General features: G+C 41.8%; 1 protein-coding gene across 4 annotated transcripts in view; it reads right to left on the bottom strand.

Moving 5' to 3' along the window:
• The window catches only part of SOX6 (SRY-box transcription factor 6), a 375,857-nt gene extending 354,360 nt beyond the window's left edge, over nucleotides 1–21,497 (bottom strand). For 2 of the 4 annotated variants that reach the window (XM_075162744.1, XM_075162748.1), the window contains exon 1: nucleotides 21,082–21,497. The gene's annotated coding sequence lies outside the window, so the exon portion shown is untranslated. Of the gene's footprint in view, nucleotides 1–19,834; nucleotides 20,112–21,081 lie in introns of those variants that run through there. The other 2 variants (XM_075162750.1, XM_075162746.1) reach the window with 2 other exon arrangements.
• Nucleotides 21,498–22,445: the final 948 nt, after the last annotated feature.

Raw genomic sequence — 22,445 nt, 5'->3', positions numbered from 1 at the left:
AGTAAAGTTCCTCCGAGGTCCACATTTACTTTCTCCTGAGTCTTACTCTTACAAAAGCACTAACCTTCTTCTAAACCTGGAGGAACACACCTGTCATCAGAAACCCTCAGATACTTCTCACCAAAGCCAGCAGGGCTTTAAATGACAAGTAACCTGGAACTGGATAGCAAGGGAGGGTGAAACAATTTGTCCTTCTCCCAACACAGTAACATAAGCCAGGCTTTTTCTGTCTCTGCTTTTTGTTCTTATAGATTGCATAGCAATCCCTGCTGGCCCAAAGATGGCTGATGGTGCCTTCTTGCCTAACGTATATAGCAAGCACTGCCTTGCCAGTTCTTTGGGCTTTTAAATCAGTTGGAAGAGGCAAAGTTCTGTTCAGTTATAAAAATAATATACAACCAGATACCACCTTTTGACCTATCAGGACTCCATCAGGGCTGAACTACTCGAGTTTACTCAGCAGCCACTCAAACCCTAAGAGCTGAATCAGCCACAGTTTCTCCCCTACCAGGATACACCTACAGATCCTGTTCAGCCTCAGTTCTGAAGATTGTGTACACAGGCTTTAGCACCTTCCTTCAGGACCTGCCTACAGTACCTCCAGTCCCTGGCATCTCCAAAAATGGGAACCCTTACGTTGCCATTCTCCATTGACTTTTCATTTCTGGCAGACAGCTCCGAAACAGAACTGTCAGAAAGGAAAAGAGTCCTGACTCTGTGAACACAAGTGAAACGTTCAGTAAGAATGAGAAGCTAAGACAGCTAAAACTTCTGTAGCATCTAAATGACCATTCTGACAAAAAAAAAAAAAGAGGAAAAGGGAAAAAAGGACCCTTGTTATGTTTCATTTGAAGGAGAAAAATATCTCCCCATTATCATTTTAATTGTATTTCATAAGGTTTGCTTGTCTTCCAAAGGACGCCTTCTGAACTGTCCAAGCACACAAGTCCAGCTCATGCACAACGTACATGCAAACACTTTGCAGCTACAGAATCAGGCTCTCAGAATTTGATTCTGTTTACCCAAGGCCTGAATGACCCCTGAAAATATAACACAGGTTTAACATCCTGATTCATTATATATTTACCAAAGCAAAACTGAATGGCTGAGCGAAGAAACTTTGTCACCTTCTACTGATGCTTTCCTGATTGTATTTATACATTTTAAACATGCAAGAAGAGAGAAAGACAACTTCTCGGCAGTGTTTTAAGTACTGTGGAGTCTAACAAAAGCCAGGAAAATCTAGAGCTATCTATCTGAAGCTGCCAAGGGATACTGTCTGTGTGTGTACATACCACACCTTTAATGACTTGGTACTTCTCATTTTCATTCTATAACAGGAAAAGCTAGTGACAGACTAACCTATCAGAAGGTTAGATTTCCTAGCTTTTGTTATATGGGGTCTGTGCAATCATGGATTTTAAACATATTTTAGATTTAGAATATAATTAGCCTTTGTTTCCTCTAGATAATTAAAAAATTGCTTAATGTACATTCATATGCTGGACGTTTTTTCAACTTTTCACTTGCAGACAACCAAATATAATTGCTGCTGTAATACAATATAATACTGCTGTTTGTTTCTTTCCTGGAGCTGCCTGGCCTTTACACGAATATTGCCACCAAAATGGAGCAAACCAGACTGTTAAGCATTAGCTATAAGTTAAGTGGTAACATGATCTATTTAGTGGCACACTTATCAAGTCAGTTGTACTGCTGTTTATTTAAATAGAAATTGAAATATTAGCTGTTCAACAAACTCCAGGCATTCTATGCAGGAAATTGAGAGGACTCTAGACCTTCCTATAATGAGAGAATTTTTGACAAGTCCTCCCTAAACAGTTTCCTATTCTGAAGTACAGTAACATCTCTAATAGTCAAGAAAAAAACATAACGAAGCTGCGAGAAGAAAAATGTAGCCAGGATAGACACAGTGCAGATGAACTGGCAAGCATCATTACTTGAATGTAACAAAGTCCTTAGGCTCTGGGATTACAGGCTAAATGAAAGGATACTCTGTCCAAAACAATAAAATAGTCAAATGGATTCCTGGTAGTACACATTGTTTGCTAAAAATTTGTTTAAAAACACAGTTTTACATTATACCTTTTAAATCATGGAAGAAAGGAAGAGAAATCTACCTACAATCTCACACTCCCAAGGGCATTAGAACTATTGATCAAGAAATACTTTAGACACGGTAGCTAACCAGATTTTGTCATGTACCTTTGTAATCCCTTAAAAAATTCTCTGCAAGACCCAGCCCTACTACCCGCATTTTTCTTTCTTTATATATACTTTAAATGTTGTGATTTGAGATTATAGAGCTAAAGGATAATTTTGTATTCCACTGTTGCCACCTGTCAGTGAGTATTTCCTAAGGGTAGTGCCACTATTTCCAGAGCTTCACACATCACTATAAAGGGTTGAGTTTTCATTGTAAGCTAGCTGCCTCTGAGTGTTCAGCCATAAAGGTTTTGATTTGCTGATAGGTGTGTTGCAATGCAGGAAAACCAAAGGAGAAGTCAAGCAATGTTACCTAAATAAACTAAAATCATTATGCCTGATCAAAACTACCATACAGCTGTTTTGGTCAATTAGCATAGCATAAATAGCATATTCTACTGCAATATAAACTTCAGAATTGACCCTGCAAGCTTTTTGTGAACAGAACAGCCCAAAAATAATCAAATTATCTGTTTACCTGCACAAGGACCTAGAATCATACCTCTTATTCCTGGCTATATTTAAAAAAAGAAAAAATATCCCACTACAAAGAAAGAGGTACATTCTTTATGTAATTTTTCTCACGCCTGAAAGTAAGTATTAAATATGTAGCACAAATTATGCTGGTGTCTTGCTTATGACCAAACAGTTTTGGTTTGTTTTTTACTGGAAAAGTATTACTCTGTTGTACGCATTTTCATTTTTAATGGATGATACACTTGCTTGATACTAAATGGAACAAATGCCTTCGTAACGTAATCAAAAATATGCAGACGTGTTTCCAAAATTAATTTTGATATTTCCTGTCACTGAACTTGCCTCATCAGAGCATAATAGTAATTTTATAGTTGTAGCAACACTGATTTCACCACAGAAGAATCTACAGGAACATTTGAAGTTGCGCATGTTCAAGAATTCTTTTTTTTTTTTTGTCCTGAACAGCTACACAGCCAGTTAGTTTCAAATTCCTATCATCTTCCCTCTAAGTCGGACAGAATCTGGATTCAGAATTTCCAAAGAACAATAGTTGAAATTGCAATCTATACACAGTTACAGTTTCTCTCTCAGAAAAAGATGCAAGTCTCAGAAATCACTATTACGCTTTTGCTTGCCATTTAAATTGCTTTCTTACTATTTAAAATGTATATCTTGATCCTTTTAAGTAGTTAGGCAATCAGCAAAAAAAAAAATTTGGGCTATTACAATTACTGTTCAAGGCTTAATTTATATATGCACTGCAGGGGCTATACTGAACAGTTATTTTATAAAAGTCCTTTTCCTCCTGGTTCACACAACATTTTTCAGAAAATAAGCAGTTGCACAAAAATGTTAACATATGGCAGTATTTTTGGAACTGCTGTAGAAATTAAAGGCAATAAAAATTGCCTTGGACAAGAAAGGACAAATAGGCCAAACCAAATAATTATTTTTGCTGCTTTCTTTAACCACTAACTCCATTTTATATGCAGTTTCCGATCTCTCAGATTAAATCTGATCATATATATTTAATTCCATTCTTAAAAATTTCAGGAGACAACTTCAGTGCTAACCTACAACTGCCCTGTCAGAAAATCTTTGATGTCACAGCATAATAGCTCCTGAAAGAACAGCACTAATACTTAATGTAACATGAAACCCGGGCCCTGCTGTGGGGCTGGCTGCTGTCAGGAACAAACGGTTTCACTGCTCTTCCCCAGAAGTGACAAGATTGAGAACTACGAGGGCAGCACCTCCACAGGGCGACAGCAGATCTCTGCACCAGAGCCACTGGCAAAGCCGAAGTCATCATGTTCAATGTATCACCATTCCAAAAAAAAAAACCCTAAATAAAAATGCCCAGTATTGCAGCCGCAGTTCATCTGAGATGTTCTCTTCATCTGTTGTAAGCATAGCTGTTCTGATGGGAAGGTGAATTATCCCTATGCTGCAAACGATAAAACAGGAATCTGTCTTTATGTGGAATTTCTTTAAATTTCATGCTTGTAAATAAAGATACTTGTGTTGCCCAATGCATCCTAAATTCTTTTGAGAATTTATTATTTTATTGCTGTGACCTTTAGATCTCTTCTGTTTTGAGTTGAAAGTTTAAGATTAAAAGTACTGCTAGATGGTCTTCAGCTGAAACCATAGGACACCTCTCCCCGGTGCTAACACAGGTGGTTACAGGCCCGCCTATGAGCTTATTACCAGATTTTAACTAATGAAAACCATTGCATCCGACAGAAAGCATTGGAAAGATTAGATTCTAAAACCTTACGTGGCCCCTGTCCTGAATGGTACCGAACGTCACTTGCTGAGTGCCCCTGTCAATGGAACTAAAGGCTCTCGCGGGAGGTAGAAGGTACAGAATCAGGCCCCATACATCTCCGCTTTGCGCTCTGTGTTTTTACCTCTTTTGAAACATTTTTAAGATTTGCTTTAGGTCAAAATATATTACTATACATGAGAGTACCAAGCTCCCATGGAAATCAGCTCCGTTGCTGGATTTATTTTCTCTCTTGGAAAGCTGACTAGTCTATTTTATAAACTAGCAATAGCTGTATTTTTAAAGTTTATAAAACCTGGCCTCTGGCTAACTTGTAAACATAGGATATATTATCCTTTTGTTTGTAAAGCTTAATCCTACAACTGTCAAGCTGAATAAACCTTTAGAATAATAGTAAAAATACAAAAAAACCAGTCGTCATTAACAGAAAATTGGACTCAGATTAAGATAAAAATGCCAGTGGCACAATTTTTGATGTATTTGGTAGTACACATAGAACCGGGAACATTTTTATCATTCAAATTTCTCAAAAGCATTCTTGGGCCATCTAATTTTAAAAGTCATGAAGTGATAAATGTTTTTTAGAAGTATCTATGCTTCACCATCCTCCTTCAATGAATCTCTGGTAGTTGGCAAAAAATAATTCATAGTGTTTTAATCACGTAGGACCTCACTGACACTGAATTGGAAATGAGATTCTTCTTGTGGATTCGGAGCACATATCCATACAGCAGCATTAAAAACTATCTGCTCATATATTTGCAACTTCAGCATTTGTTCCCAGAACATACTTAAATACGATACCCATGGTACAAATACCAAGTTAGAGACATTCTTTATACCTTGTAGTCTAAGTAGATTACACAAGAGGAAGGAAGGATACTGTGAGTAAAGCAACATGTTTGTAATCACGGTCTGTGGCAGCGTCAAAACAATAGATAATGCCAAGTTCTCCTACCTCCCCGTTCGTGCCCCAAGTCCTGGCACCCACCGCTCCCTGAGCTCCATGAGAGCTCCTCATTGTTCCTCCTCTTATGAATGCAACGAGAATTCTTTCAGAAGCCACTGCTCTCCCTGCTAGAACTTACTGTCCCTCCACTTAGACATTACATGGTTTGAGCTGTGGTTTCAACTAACTCCCTTTGCCACACAGTGGCATTACATTTGAAGCATTCACACAGTCATTTACTGCACCTCAGCTGAGATGCAGGAAAGAAGAGCTAAACGTATGATTTCTTCTGTCCCTCCAGCTAGACGTGCAACAACATGCCTGTCTACACTCTAATCTAGGCTATATATATACTTTACCTCAGCTATTTTAAAGATGGAGCATAAAAAGAAAGACAAACAGATTTAAGCTAGTGCTTAACTGCACCCCTATTCCATCTTAGGGGGAGCAAGCCAAAACTCTTATAGAGACAATGAAATTCTCTTTCCTCACTGGTTTGAAAAGACCAAGGTTTGATCCTGCTGAGGAGAAACTGCATCCATTACCTTTGCCTGAGACATCTAGGATTTTCCTGAATTTCTTTTTTTTTTAATTCAGTTTGTTCAGTTGATCCTTTATGATGCTTGGTCATGAATTTAGAGAGAATAATGGACAAACATGTAGGTACAAATTTAAAAATATAACTGGGAGTAATCATACAATAACAGAAAGATTCTCTGGCTTCTGTAATTCTAACACCATTGAGGTAGTGCCAAGATTATGCTTTGTAGCAGAACAGGTGAGAGGAGGAAGAAAACAATTAGAACCATTACCTTACGCGGCCAAGACATTTTGAGTGAAGACCAAATATCTGACAGAACTGTCTAGAGATCTCAGTTCAGATAAAGCCCACTGCTAATTATTGCCTGAAGAACACTCTTTCGGAATGAGAAAAAAAGCTGGTAGAAAGCAGAGAGAACTTGGAAACAGAAAAAGTCATTACAAACAAATATAGCTCATCTTCAGAACTTGATATACTAATTGCAGACAGGCATTATTAATTTCTGCAGACAAACAACAGTTCTAAACAAGGGAAGAAATAAAATGTGGGTTAAATGTTGGTCTCTTGATCAAAAATCTTAGCAATTTCATATTAAACATAAGTTGATTATAAAGAACATATTTATTTAGTATCAGCAATTATGTAAAATGAGCCATTCCCTCTAGATTATCCATAGCCTTCTAGACAAAACAAGCCCCAGAAGTTTTTAATCCTGACCATGTTGCGGGCTGACCATTAAACAAAGGAGCAGGTCAGTGAGGAAATTCATAAGCCAAAAAAATATATACCACCACTAGTGAATAAGGATTCAGTCCTCCCAAGTGCTAAGCACGTTGGCTCCAGTCCAACAAAGTACTTAACTACATGCTGAATTTTAAGCACATACATAGTCTCATTCCCACTGAGATTATTCACGGGCTTTAAAGCTCAGCATGTGCTTATATAGTCTGTTGAACTAGGACCAGAGCACTTGGTATCTTCCAGGACTTGAACCCTGAGTGTTATCAGCTGGACCTGAAAGAGCTCAAGCAAATGAATTTTCTACCTGCTTCAGCCAATAACTCTGAGCTTCATTCTAAAGACGTGAACCATTCAGAGGCTATGGGTTCAGAGTACTCTTCTTCCACAACTACAAGGAGAAGAATGAGGGCTCAGCAGCCATTCCTGTGGTCCATTTTCTTTTGGTTTGGGTGTCAAAAAAAAAAAAAAAAAAGAAAAAAAAAAAAAAGATTTTCCCTTAGGCCTAGAAAAAGGACCAAAGCTCATCAGCTCCTCTGGCTGAGAAAAAACATGTGCTGCTGAGTTCAGTTGTAAGAATCATCATTGCCTGAATTATTGGGAATAAATGCCAACTACCCAATTCACCATTACTATTTATTTTAATACAAAAATTGTGATGAGGCAAACTGCTCTTCGTAAGTCTGATCATATTCATTATGGCTCCAACATCAGCGAATAGGCAGCCTGTGGCTGTTAGTGACTTCTGGCAAAGGAGAATCTCTTACCCGGCGATTGCCTTTACCACAGCTCTGGAATTCACCACGAGGAGATTGAGGCCCCAGCGTGACCTATGAAAACTGGTGTGACACCGAGCGTGCTTTCAGACAAGCAAAATAGCAGAAGAGCAAGATGCAAGTAAATTAATTTCTCACATCAAACAAGTAATGGCTAATGTTAAACAGCCTTTTATCTGTGTGCAAAAGGGGTTTGTTTTATGTTCAGCCTTTTTTTTTTTATTTCAGGGCCCTACTCATTGCAAAAATTTGCAATACCAAATATTTTTAAACACAAGTGAAGGCATTTTATTGGAACCTGAATTTTAAAATAGCTTAGTAAGATACTGACACATTAATCACGTGAGAATTTGCACAGAGAAACTTAAAGGGAATAGAAAGAACCACATGCACCTTCATGTCTGAAACAAGATTCGAAACAAATTGTGAAAGACACTTTTGCGTAGTGGCTGCTGTGCCACTTGGACAACTATATTACATTGTGGCATGGAAACGAAATAGCGAACATGCATAACCAGTAATAGAGTGACCCTAAAATCACCGGACAGTCGACTGCCACGATCCAGCAGCTTTAACTAGACAGAACATTGCTATGGGGAACCCTGGTCTACAGCATTCACCAAGAAAAAGAGCTGACATGCACCGTGGCATATTTTTACATCCTCAAGAATTCCAACCAAGCCACAGTAATGGATGATCCTACTAATCTTGGACGCTTTTAGGAGAGACATTGAGGATTTATGGATCTTTCCCTGATTTCTCTGGTTTCAGTGGCTCGATGCCTCTCTTGATAAAGCTTCATATTTCTTATATTTTTGGACTGGCTCCCTATTTGTTACCTCTACAACAGAACTAGCAGGCCAGCTTGCGTCTCAGCTATTTAAACATGGTGCAGTGGGCCCGGCCCAGCCTAACATGCATAACTGGAAGACTGCAGGCCATGGTCTTCTAAAGTTCTTCTAAAAGAACTGTCTACCACAGGAAGTCCAAAAAAAACCTCTCACTAAAAGTATAAGAACTGCACAACTTTCCAGAAACCTGAGAACATAGGAAAACTATTTTTTCCTTTTGCATAGCACAATATTCCCAGTTCTGGAGGTTCTGAACAGCTGTTTGGTCATTACTCCCACTCTAAGCTCAATTAATATCCCATCTGATTGTGAGTGACAGCAACACTGATTTTGATATCTCATCCTCAGTTTCTTGGAAAGTGGAAGAGTACAGGTGAAGGAGGAGAATAAAGTCATTAAGTATGCCTGGAAAGGCTGCATCCACTAATGCTGATCTGCCCCCACATATCCTAGGTTTTTTTCTGTCTCTTTGCTTCTCACCCTATCCCCTTTCTTCCTTTTTTCCCCTCTCATTTCCTCTCCCTGAAGTATTCTCCCCCTCATTCACAGAAACTGACTGCTTCGGGTTCTAAAGCACCTATTTCATTTCTGCTTTGCTTTTAGCTAGTCTCAAACCTTCATCGCTAAAAAGATCTAAAAGACATAAAATATAATTGCATTTCCCATTCAACATTCAGACCACAAATTGGTGTGCAAGTGTATTGGGATTACTAACTTATACTGATCATTCAGAATCTGTAAAGCATTTCAACAATATTTGCTATCCATCAGTTGTTAGAAGGATCAGTAAAACACAAAAATGTTTAAGATTCATGCTAAGTATTCACAGGCTGTTCATATAAATAATATTTATGTACACATACAAGACTTGCTAAAAAATACAAAAATGACCAAACTGATCCACTCAAACCTTCCCCAGAAGCCTACTTTTTCTGAGACAGCAAGGACAGATAACTTGTGTCCCAAAGTATTTGTCGTGAACAACTTGATGAGCAACAGAAGAGGAATATGGAGTTCAGTCCTGAATACAGTAAGCACTAAAGGAGAAATTTTAATAATTTAAATGTATCAAGCTATTACCAAATACTGTGTGACTACAGATACTCTCGATGCGCGTTCAACAGCAATAAGAGCGCTACAGTTACTATTCAGTTCAACACATTCACTCTTCCCTCCCACCTTTGTCCTTTCACATCCCTTCCCCTCCTCTTCCTCTCCCTTTGTTTTTTCATCCCTCCCTTTCTCCCACACACTCTCAAGAAGGCCCAATTCAGCACAGTGCAGCATCGGCAGAGACCAGCAACAGCTGCTGTTCCAGCTACTACAGTGAATGGATTTAAAAAAAATCAAGGGACAGCTTTAAAGTTTGGGTGAGCTGTTTAAATTGAATATGTAAGAACTCTGCGGAGGATTTGGACTTTAGCTACACTCCATAGGGGTGCTTCATTACCTGCTTGTGGGAATGCCATGGTCTGTGATGAGGTCACAGCCTCCTGGCGATACATTCCGTATCTGCTGGTTAGCCCAGTCAGCTGAAAACAAACTAGCAGATGCCATGCTGATTTGCATCTAGTTGCTATTGATACTAAAGGGACAATATGCGAAAGACAGGAAGTATCGTGTGGGAGCCACGCTTAGACAGCGTGAGGGAAAACGAGCGTTCACCTTCTTTATCTAATCATCCCATGCTGAATTACTGAAAGTCTTCCACAAGAGGAACGCAGTAATCAAAAACAATTTGGGGCTGGATTTGTCTCTTACTGGTTTATTTGTTATCCTCGGCATTTCTGTGCCACTTTGGGGAAGGAAAAAAAAAATCCATCCGAAGTAGAATCACCAACAGCTTCTTGCCTTGAAGTTTGAACTTCTGTAAGAAATCACCCTTACATACGATTCAGCAAAACAATTTCCTCGTGTTCCTTTTGCCTTTGGTCATGTTACATAACATACTCCATGAAAAATTGAATTCAACCTGTCTAAGGGAGGATGTCATAAACTAGAAACTCCAGTTAATCCTCAGTAATTATTCTTTAGGTCCCTCAACTACCTTCTCTCTCCTACTCACATTTTCTCTTTCCCTGAAAAGACTATATATAACACTCACTGCATTCAAAGCCTTTCACTTTTACACCATCATCTTGACTTCGGGTCTGTAATTTGACCCCATTCCTCAAAGTGTTGTGCAATGGTGTTTCCAAATCAACCGTTAGTGGACACACCCATTCACCCCATAAAATGCATGGCAGTACAGCTGCACTAAAACACATGCCGGTGTGTCTCCACTACCATCACTAATTAGAGTTTTTCTTACATTCTTAAAATAAACATTACAGATTGAATCATTCTTGTTTAGGGGCAGTGGTGAAGATTAAAATAATAAGGAGTTTTCACTGACTGAGGAAAAAAGGGATCACAAGGAAAGGCTGCGTACACAAGCAAGGACAGAAAATAAAACTTTTTTGGCTTTCCCCATAGGCTGAAGGAAGATCTGCAAAGCAGGGAACAAAGGCCCACTGAACTGCTTGAATGCTTTGCAGACATGGTCCCTTGAAGTCTAGGCGGAGCGCTGGGGGGGAGCATAGAGACACACCTGACCTGACTCCTCCATGCCTATGGGAGTTCCTATAGAGAGGCAGCGAAGGGTGAATCGTCAGAGGGACTGTTGCGCCTCGTGGGGACTACCTGAAACTTGCCATCCCTCAGGAGCATCATGCATATGGTGCAGAAGCCCGAAGGCATGATAACGCATAAGCTAACATATCCCCGACCTGTGTAAGTCATTCTTGAAGAATAAAGGGAGCCTGTGATTTATTTACCTGCAGCAACAAGATAGCTTTGAAGTAGAAAGGCTAATAGCATCTGCTCTCCCCGTCCAAAGTAACCAGATGCCAGAATGGCCAATATTAGCACATTCTTCCACCTTAAGGCAGCAAAGTGATTGCCCGCTCAGTACTTTAAATCTAGGCAGATCTTCTAGCACAGGAACGTTCCTTTTTTCTCTGGCAGTTATGCTGACAGATTTGTAACTTGGAGTATTCTAAGAGTGATCAAAATACATAAATAACACCACTAAGAAGAGTACAAAAGTTCTGTTGTACTACTGCTCAGCAGAAATGAGAGTATGTTTTATCTTACTCCTTTTTCTAGAACATTAGGTGGCATTACCTTTCTTTCTTGATCTCTTCTGTTTCACATTTTTCCATCTCACTACACTTCTGTAAACTTAGTCCTCACAAGCCTGTGTAGCTGTCATCCCATCCCAACACCAGTTAACTACCTTCTAGCTCATGAAATCAAGATGAAAAGCTGATCATATCTAGCTTGTTTTGAAATAAATGAAAAGATTCCATTTTTACTTTCAAAGGGAAATACCACAGGTACCATAATTTCTATGTGGAAAGAACAGGTAGTATTAATGGGAACTATAGCCTATAGAAGGCAACCAGAAAGCATGAAATGGTTTTCCTAGAATTCATCTTTGACCTTTTGGGCAAGCAATGAGAATAGATATAGACAGCAGAATGTAAGAACGTACGCATGTAAACCAGAGGTGAATACAAAATCTCAATCATAGGCACTACCATAACAAAAATACTAGTAAAATTATGGTGAAACATGTCTACTTACGTACGTTAAAAATTTTCACGTGCACATCTACATATACTTGCACTAAAGGTTGAATAAAGTATACTCTTACGGTAGTGGCCTACATGAATCCCTCAGCAGAAGAAAAATATGAAAGGATCTGCAGGAAGGTAATCTGCCCTCAGCAGATCAGATGTGATTGAAAGAAAAAAAAAAAAGAAACTGCACAGCCACGGCCTCCGCAGCTACAGGAAGCCAGCAGCCAGAATCCCCACATGCTGCGTATGCTGTACCAGAAGACCCGCTGGAAGATTAGATATGGAGAGACAGTTGATCTAATACGTAGTTTACATGAGATGGATTGCTGTTAATGTCATCCTAAAGCCATAAGCTGAAACCAGGTATTTTCTACAGCAAATCCAATGCAAACAGGGCCTTCACACGCAACCCCCCTCCCAGCACAGTCACAGAAAGGTCTTTCCACTGAATCCAGAAGGAACTGCATCATGTCCTAAGGAATGCACTTGTGGCTAGATTAAAATGGCACCCTTCCACTTAAGTAAATGGAGTTACACTGGGTTATGCCAGCTGAGAATCTGTCAAATTTCAAATGATATCAAAATATTCCTCTGAAATAGCTCAACATTCAAATACCATCTATATTAAATCCTTCAAAACGTTCATTCTAATAATAATAATCAGCCCATCAGGCGTATGGCACCCCTCTTATCCAGAAAGCTCCCAAAATGTGATTCATTATCTAGTTCCAACTATTACTTCAACAGCTGGATTTGGTACTTCTGAGGTAAAATGCTGCGAATGTCCTTAGCAGACTACTCTACCGCATTGAGGAAAGGAAGGGAGGATTAACTGAGCCAGTTAAAACTGTAAGAAGAATGTAGATGGGCAACTACATCCTATCTTAGCTGGAATTAGGCCATGACATTGAGGTTAACCCCCCGACTTGTGTAAAAATACCATGGGTTTTTGCTAACCACAAATGGTCAGGAACTCAGTTGAACAAGCCCATCCACAACAATAATACAGATGTAAAAAGCATGCGGAACAATCTCTGAAAGTGTGATATTCTAACTGAAAGTACTCATGTATTCATACACCAATTGTAACCTAAAACTAGACAAAATGAAGCGAGATTGCAAGATTGCCGAAATACAACACTTTCACAGCACAAACATCTGTTTAAATATGAAGACTTCCCAAAAGCTTCACCTCACTCGTTTTGGAGCATTAATGGATAGGGCCTCTGTAGGACACGGATCTATGAGTAATGAGGAAATTTGCAGCACTCGCTGCCTCCTCCGCACTGGGACACTGACCAATACGGTTCATGAAGTAAACAATTCAACAGCAGCCCTTCCAGAACAGCTCCTCACCAGGGCGGTCGACTCGGGTCACATTTATTCCAGAAAAGAGTATCCAGATAGGGAGCGCCCTGCAGTATCTTATGTCAATTTTCCCACATGGGCAGGTTCTTGGAGTAATGTATTAATTCTCCTCACGTTGTGTACCAGTTAGTTGGACTTAGTAAATACATATTGTTTCATTAAAAATATTTAATTTGCCATAAAGTATGGTAGGTAAGAAATCACACCGTCTTCAATAAATCTAAAAAGATACTAGCATTTTGGTTTCTAATACAAGATATTTCAAGCAAGTAGTAAAATTTCAGTGGTATATAGAAGGGGTCTTAGAGAAACACACAAAAAAATACAACTATAAACAAGCCATCATTCTGGTAAGAGGAAATACAAACAACCAGAATAAAAATAGTTGATGCACAAAAGCCATAATGAGGGGGTTGCTCAAAAAATAACTTCTACTTTGAATGGTTTGGATGAAATACAAATTATCCACAGAAAAGTGTGGACTGGCATAAATGTTTGTACAAAATTATAAGTGTATTTCTAGAAGTATGCAAGAGACAACCGCCTGCATGCTGCACAAGGTCCCAACAACGCTCTGCGTAAGTGCTAGTGCACAGAGTCCAAACCACTGCATTTTAATTACTATGCAGCCTCAGATATATTGCCTTTGATATGGAAATGTTCGTGTTCTCTCATCTTCACATACGGTCTCATGCACAGAAATCTTTATCTGATTCATAAAAAATAAACTAGAATCCAATCTCAACACCTGACCTCAGTGCTTAGAAGTTTTTTACTAAGCATGGTGTCACTATAAAAAGAATGGGTAATATTGGTGTAAAGTTAGATATTTGGAGCAATATGAAGGATGTGCAGTTAGGAATCAAATCAATACTGCACCTCTGAGGTTTTAGAGTTTCCTGTTGCCTTATGTCAGTCTACCAGTGACTGGAGAAACAACTGACTGCATACCTTTCTGTCTAGCTCAAAAAGAAAGGAAAAATGACATCCTCTCTTACCACCGACAGAAAAGATGCAACTTGGGCACTTGCTGTACGAATTAGGTTCTGAAATCTAATAAATCACGAACATCAAACTTCCCAGCTTTTTTTTTTTTTTAATTTGCACATAACATTTTTGTGCATATTTTAAAGGTGTGCACTACAAAGTTCACACGGGAAGGAGCAAAATGTTTCCCAAGCTTTGCTTTATCAAACTGGTAAAATAAACATAAAGAATACTTAAGAACACTGTAAGAAGGCTAAACAATTTTGCTTTGACAAATTCTACCAGTTACTCGGAAAAAAAATTAAATATTCAGACCTATTTAGGTAATTCTCCTAGCTCTATAGAATTACATTCTCTTTTTATAAAGAATATGATCTGCGTAACCTCTCTACAGAAGATAATGACCCATCTGTAAATCATTTTGTTGCAGGTTATCTGTTTTTTATCACTTCTAGTACCTGTCTGTGCCTGATATGATACCCTTAAACACATTAACTTGATGGAATGTTTTGCCTGACTTCAAAAAAACATCGATCGATAGATATTTATTCTCCACTATAAATGAATGACTCTGATTAACCTAGTTTACCAATATATCTAATTTTGCATTACTCTTTCCAATTCACAAGGCTCAAGAAATATTTGATTAAACTAATTTCCAAGCAATGATTTCCAAATTTGGGATCCTGTTTTCTTTCTTCTTAATTTAAGGAGACAAAACAGTAAACAAAACTGATAGGAGTATTTTAAAATATACAAGAGGAGGAAAGAAATATCTACGTACTGATTCTTGTTTCTTTAAGAGAAAATCCATTTTTCAGGTTCCTGTTGTACTAATTGAAAGAGAATTATTTAAAACTTCACTGAATACTTGAATATACGATGGGTATGTGTAGCAGTTTCACCAGTGCCAAAGAACTCTAGACTTTCTGAAAGACAGTAAACTAAAAATTGGCAGGAAATCTCTTCCAATGATGTCACAAATATTTGTTGTTGCCACAGAATAATGTTTTAAAAGAACACCTACTTCTGTGCTGAAAAGGCTTTGGGAACATGTAATTATCCAGTTTTATCACTGTAGAAATCGGCTGCTTTCCAGCAAATACGTCTATCAGATCTCTCCCTTCTGCGCAGAACTACATCTAAATAAATATACACGTATTTCATATAGACATACGTATTTCATATAGACATCACACCGGCCCAGTACACAACCTTACTAATGACAGGATTTTACCGTATTTTGTTGTTTTCACAATATAATGTCATGGCCTGTAATGATACATCAATAAATACTGCGGGAGAATCGTGTGTCTAAAAAATTCTGGATAGCTCACACAAAATGAAAGGAAATTCAGTTTCTGTGTTTTGGTAACAAGTCCCCTAAAGTTCCCATTCTTGCTGCTCTACCTAAGGAGAAAATAGAAACCGGTGTCAATAAAAACGACACAAAAAGACACTGAAAGAGATGACTAGAAATCGGCTTACTAAGGCACAAACTCGAAACGTGCACCTTTGTGTTTTGCTGCTACTTGACGAATAAGTTATATTCGGTGAACTCCCGAATTCATCATAAAGCAGTACTTCTCTCGCAGGTTCTGACATCATGCAGAAATGTTTCAAAGCTCTGTCTCTGTGATTTACTATATTAACTGCAATATTTTTAAAATATGACGTGGTATCACTTCAGTTGACATAGCTTATATATACACAAACACCCCTATTTACATAACTTTTACAGTGTTACTCATTACACACAACCTCTGCCAACCCAGCCCACTGATCTTTACAGTCACACTATGGAAAAAAGAAATATACATCACCCCATTGTATGGGGTATAAAGAAAAGTACACTGCAGCTTCTCTTTCCTAAGCAATTTTTGTTCCATAAAATAAATAAATAAATTGACGGAAGCCTTTTAAGTGTGATCTATACACTTTTAAGGGGGAAAGAAAACCAAGTGTAGGAGATTAATGGACATGCTTCCTGAAGTGATATCTCCCAAGGTGATTACGGTGTTTAGCAGATATAAGATCATGACTAAAGAAACTTTCTGATGCCTACTGAGAAAAAATATATTTGGTTTTGCTATCATCATGCAAAACCCTGGCCTTTATTACCACAAGATATTCCAAGGCCTCTAAGAACTGCAGACATACATGGATACTTTCGACTAAAAATATGATCAAAGATGCAAAAAACATGTCCAAAGGGATTTTTTTCCCCCATTGAGCAGAAGAAGTTCAGCTGGAAGTGACCACTAACAATTGTTGGCCACATATTAAAAACCACTGGCTAGGGAACAAGCACTGGCAGTTCCCACTTGTGAACAAAATCAAATTGACAAGTGAAGGCAACTAACTTTGGACATCAGTTATTATTTTCCACAAGTCAGGCACTAGCGGCCTTAGGAAGGAAACGGATGGGCTCCGCTTTGTTTCTCTTCTCGCTTCCACCAGCGTGTAGACGTACAAAGGAAAAAATGAAGCAGAGTCACACAAGTTCAGCAGAGAATCAATAACGTGCAGGGAGAGACAGCCATCTGTCTCACCCCCGTTATGCTATGTGTTATACACATGGCACCCTATGATATAGCAGAAAAGGGAACGAAGTGAGCTTTGAGGCAGCCCAGCTAAGTCCCCGGCAGTATTGACGCGGAGTACTGAACTGCGAGCAAGAGAGAGAAAATAATGCATTTAGCAGAGGATGCGAGACTGCAGACCAAAGGGCCTCTTACATTCTCATCGCTGAATGAATTAAAGTTCTACGGGAGGAGGCCGGAGAGACCAGAGTGAGCGAAACGAGAAGTATGACAGGCGAAAAGGAGCCAGGAACCGTAAATCCGGGGACAAGGCGGGGAGAGGCCAGCAGCCGGAGCCCGCGGCCCGGCCTCCCCGGGAGGCGCGGGGTGCCCTGCCGGCGGCCGCTTCTTCCCCGCGGGGCTCCGGCTGCCCCCTGCCCGCCGCGGGGGCGAGAGCCCTTCCGCCAGCCCCACGGCTCCGCGGGGCGCGGAGGGGGCGCGGAGGGCCAGCCCACCCCCCCCTCCCCGCGGAGGGCGCTGTCGCCGGCGGCGCGGCGCGAGTGGCTGCGGAGGCCGGGACGCTGCGGCGGGGCAGCCGGGGGGGGCCCGGCCCCCGGTAGCGGGGCACTCGCCGCGGCCCCGCAGCGCGGCCGGGGCAGGGCTGCGCCGCGCTGGGGCCGGGGCCGGGCCCCGCGGCCCCCCCGGCGCGGGAGCCCGGCGGCGGGCAGGGAAGCGGCCTGGCGAGCGGCGCTGGGAGCGGTGCCCGGGGCTCACCTTCCCCTCCCCCCGGAGGAGCTTCGAAATGGTTTTGCAGGCGAGGCGGGCCAGGCTGCGCTCGGTGCATTGATTCCAAGTGCAGTGCCTGGTTTGGTTTCCGTATATTCTTTGGCTTTTAATAGCTAGCTGAGGAAAAAAGAAAGCATTATTGTTTTCTTTCTTTCCTTCTCTCATTGCCTATTCTAAATTTGACTCCAAAGTTTAAGCAGTTGAATTGGCTAATTCTGAATACAGTCTATTGAGAGACCAGACACAGCAGTATATCCCTGTATAGCAATAGATACAATGTGCTGAATTGGCAGTCTAATTATAAATGTGGCATTTGGACCTCCTTTCAGACCCAGTGCCACCTTACCTTATGAGGGAACTTCAACTACAGCAACTGTTCAAAACAAAATGCCATTACAGGATCAGCTTCACCCAACACTGGAACCAGCCAGGGGATTGTTTTACAAACAGCCTTTCTCACTTAACACAAGAATGTATTATAAGGAAAAGTTATGGATAGTGCAGAGTCTGAAGAAAACGCGTCGTTTCTGCCAGGTGTCGAGCTACTTCAAACTGCAGCATACTCCAAATGACCTCATTATTTTCTTTTAAATGTACTCACTATAAATAGATTATTTCTTAGTTTTGCTAGAATGAGCTGCTAGGTACGCTTGGTGGTTATATTCCGAGTGTAGTGCGCATACAACGTCGTGAGCACAGAAACACGCGAAATATCCTGGCTCAGAACAAAAACCTGCAATAAGATCTTGCCAAAGAACCATGGTGTGCTGAAAAAAGTTTTTTAAAGCGTCTTTTCGAGGGAAATATTTGTATGTAATGGCAGACTGCATGCACATATCTCACATTCATTCTTATTATTTACTTTATGGTATAATGGCTTAATTAAATGAGTGGGCACAAGCACGTCAATAAAACAAGTCAAGTCAAGTCGAAGTCTCAAAACAGGTTTCAAAATTACTCCATTACACGAATACAGAAAGGGAAATTCGTTAATTTTTGGACTTCAAACCCTGTCCAGGGACTGGATAAAACTGCCCTTCTGCCCTCACGATCAGCACCGAAGATGGAAATACCAAAAATGTTAAAATGAGGGTAAAAGAAAACAGTAGGAACAAAGTGCCGCTCGTGTGCCGAAGGCTATTTAAATTAGCTTAATAAACATATACGTTATCTCCAAACAGCAGGCGAAGATATATTACTTTATCACAGAAAGTTTCACCGTCTATGTTTTTGGGAACCACCCCTAGGACAGAACTAATCTGCCGTCCCCAGGCTCCCACCAGGCTGACTTTCCCCGCAGCCCCCCCGCCACTCAGACACAACACTAATTGTCTTTCCACGTTGCCACTTTCGCTCCTTCCCGTCCTTTAAAAACAAAAAGCCGCCGAACACCACGGTGAGGCGGCCCAATCGATAGGACCAGCGCCTCCGATTGACCTCCGGGCCCGGCTCGGTGGAGCCCCCAGCCCTGCCGCGCAGGGGTGGCCGCCCGGCACGGCTCGGCACGGCTCAGGAAGGAGCGGGGGAGCTCGCTCGGCGGAGGAGCGGCTCTCTGGCAGCTCAGTTATTAACGCACGCGTGGAAGTACCTGCTCACATCACGCCTATATGTTCTCTCTCACGTATCTACACGGGGCCGCGCTCGCGCAGGGGCCACCCCGCCGCCGGTACACGCGTGCATGCATTACACGAGCGGGCTCGGCGGCAGCGCCGGTGCCCGCTCCTCCCCGGAGCAGGGCAAGCCGCAGAGCACACTCATTAGCTCCCACTGATGATTCCTTTCAGGATCATGAATGGAACAATTGTCAAAAACTGCGGGAAAAAAAAACAAGCCCCGAGACTATTATATACAGACACAGCTTGTGTGCGCGCATGTGACATTTGCAGGCAGCCCAGATTTGTTCATAAACTCTTCAGCATTATCCGAGGTAAAACATTAAATTGCTCATACGGTTAAAGAGGCTTCTTATCCCCAATCAAAAAACCCAAACAGCTTCGAAGGTAGTGAAAGCCAGGAAAAGAACAAGCTCTTCACCAGACACACCTTGCCTTACTCGTATCCCACGGCACCGTCTGTAAACAGCTGCACTAGCTTGTTGCAACTGCCCCTATTTTATTTTAAAAGAATAATAATAATAATAATAATAATAATAATAATAATAATAATAATAGTAGTAAGTGAAATACTTTCTGAAAACTTACTTTGCATTTAGTTTAGGCACTATTCTTTTTTTCAGCTCGCAAAGGAAGCCGTTTTGTCCAGGTTAGGTATTGTCTACTTATGGATCAGCCTCTGGCTAAGGGTTTATTTTAATTTATGGCTTATGCATTCTTTTAAGGTCGATTTGCATGACCTCCGGCAAAGAGCTAAGGCAGCAAGAAATCCCAAGTCGAATGTTGCCACAAAGCGGCACACATCTCCCCTTCCCCGGGTGTAAACAGAGCTCTCTGATGATGGACTGCTTTCTTCCCCCCTCCTTCTGTATCACAAATTAGGGTGCGATATCAATTTTAAAGTTTTCAGTATAACTTTATCCAAACCCTCTGCTCGGAGAGATAAGGCGCCGCCGCAGCGCTGCAAATCCTCGGGACAGTGCCCCGCTGTGGCCGGAACCGACACTACCACCCCCACTCAGCAGCTTTGTATCGTTCCACGCGCCGTGGGTAGCACTCATTTGTGGCGAACTTCAAAGCAGTTACCCACCTCAAACTTAACGGAGAATTTAAAAGCACCGCTAAACTCCCTTCGCCCTTCTCCATGCCGTGTCCTTGGGGGTTATCCGAGAAGAGAAACCCACGCGAGCACTTCGGAGTAATGACAGCAGCGCTCTGCTCGCAAAGATTTATTTCGGATTTTATTTTTCCTCTCCCTCTCTTTCTCCCTCTCGTGTTAGTTCCTTACGTGCAATCTCTTCCCAGCACCATGTGTTCGCCTGCCGTGGGTGATCTTAAAATACAACGCTGATCTGTCACTACATTTTAAAATAAACTCTACTCGGGAAGGATGAGAAAGTGTTGTGATTTCAAGGTACTGGGGTCCCTTAACGTCTCGGAAACCTCGGGATTCAAACAGCCCCGGAAACTCGCACGGGGACGAGACTACAACTACTTTTCCCTAAAGAAAAAAAAAAAAAAAGAAAACCAAAAACACACCACCACCCTCGTGGTATAAAAGTAAATAATCGTGCAGGGGGAGGCGGGGGGAAGGGGTGAATTCAGCAATGTTAAAAGCTAAACAACAGATCTACCTCCGGACGCTGCTGCTTCCCTCAATTGCAACTAACAACCCATTAAAGACAGCGCGGGGGGAACCGGATTCTCTCCTGCAAAGCGACATAAATCCAGCGAAAACCCATTAAGCCGCCACCACCGCCACCAAGCCACGCAGCACTACACACCACAGCAAACAACAGGTATACAACACAATAGGGCTGGTTTTTCCTGGTTACCTCCTCGGGATCCAGTGTGGCACAAAGCACTGGGAGAGCCTCCTTTTTTTTTTTTTTGCAACGCGCTTCGGTAATTTTCATTAAAAAAAAAAAAAAAAAGAAAAAAAAAAAAGAAGAGGGAAGGAGGTGAAAGGGGAGAAAGAAAGAGGAATAAATGGGTGGAAATTCGGTAAAATAAAATAAAATAAAATAAATGAACTAGAGTCTGCTGGTGTTTCTCCGGGCCATGGATGTGCAGGATCCCGATCGTTAGAAGTTTGCGGATGGGTTGCCTGGAGATTTGGTTACAATCAGGTTCATTATTATTATTTTTTTTTCCCTCCTGAAACAAGTGAAGGCGATGGTTACTGCTGTCAATCTTGGCAATCAATGTGAGCGGCCATGTCGTAAGTATTCAAAGCATTTCCCGTCGTGCAACATCAGAAAGTGAGTGGCCAGGGCATTGATCTGAGGCAGGCAGGAGGAGGCAGGGCTCCCCCGCCCAGACAGCACAGGCAAGATGAGACAACACAGAGGGAGAGGGAGAGGGGAAGAGAGAGAGAGGGAGCCTGAGAGCGAGCGGGGAAAGCAACAACTGCGGAGAAAGTGAGCACAAAACAGAAAGTGAAATCACCCCGGGCTGCCAGCCGCATCCCCGAGAAGCTATCACCGCTCGCGTTGCTATTAGACACATGAAATCTTAAACCTCTCTCCTCTAATGACCACTGATTGCCCGGAGTGGTGAGGCAAGGTACTAGAAAGTTGCCGGGGAGGGGGTGCGAGGGCGGGGCGGGGGCCGGAAAAGGAGGAGGGGGAGCGGGGGGGTCCCGGGGGAGCCGCCGCGCGGGGCCGGGGCTGCGCGGGGGGAGCGGCGGGCGGCACGCCGGCCCCCCCCCCCGCCCGGCACGGCGCTTCCCGGGGGGTGCGTGGGGAGGCACACGCCAAAAAAGTCCTCCTGGGCTCCTGCTCTCGCAAATTAGGGGGGAAAAAAAAAAGACAAGGGAAAAAAAGGGAAGGAGAAGAAAGGGGGGGGGGAAGCAGGAGAGAGACGGTCTGCAGGACTTGGGAAGGGCTGATGGGGAAGCGGGGACGAGGAGGAAAGCGCTCAGCAAGCGCTCTCTGACAGCTGATAAATGGGGCTCTGAGGAGCCCGATCCCACAGCCCGGTCGGGTAAAAAACAGATGAAACTTCACGTATAAATTACACTAGAGCTGGGAGTCCAGCTACAGGGACCCAGGGAGGAGGAGGAAGGAGAAGGCACTCAGAGTCCGCAAACTATTTGGTGATGCGTTCAACAGAAAGGTAAAACGTGAGCAGAGTTAAAAGGGAAAGACAGGTATGACCGGAGAAGAAAAACTGATTTAGGACGGACTCGAGCTGAAGT

This window comes from Calonectris borealis, chromosome 14 (assembly GCF_964195595.1).
Source record: "Calonectris borealis chromosome 14, bCalBor7.hap1.2, whole genome shotgun sequence".
NCBI lineage: Eukaryota > Metazoa > Chordata > Aves > Procellariiformes > Procellariidae > Calonectris > Calonectris borealis.
This window is presented reverse-complemented; position numbering and strand designations above follow the sequence as displayed.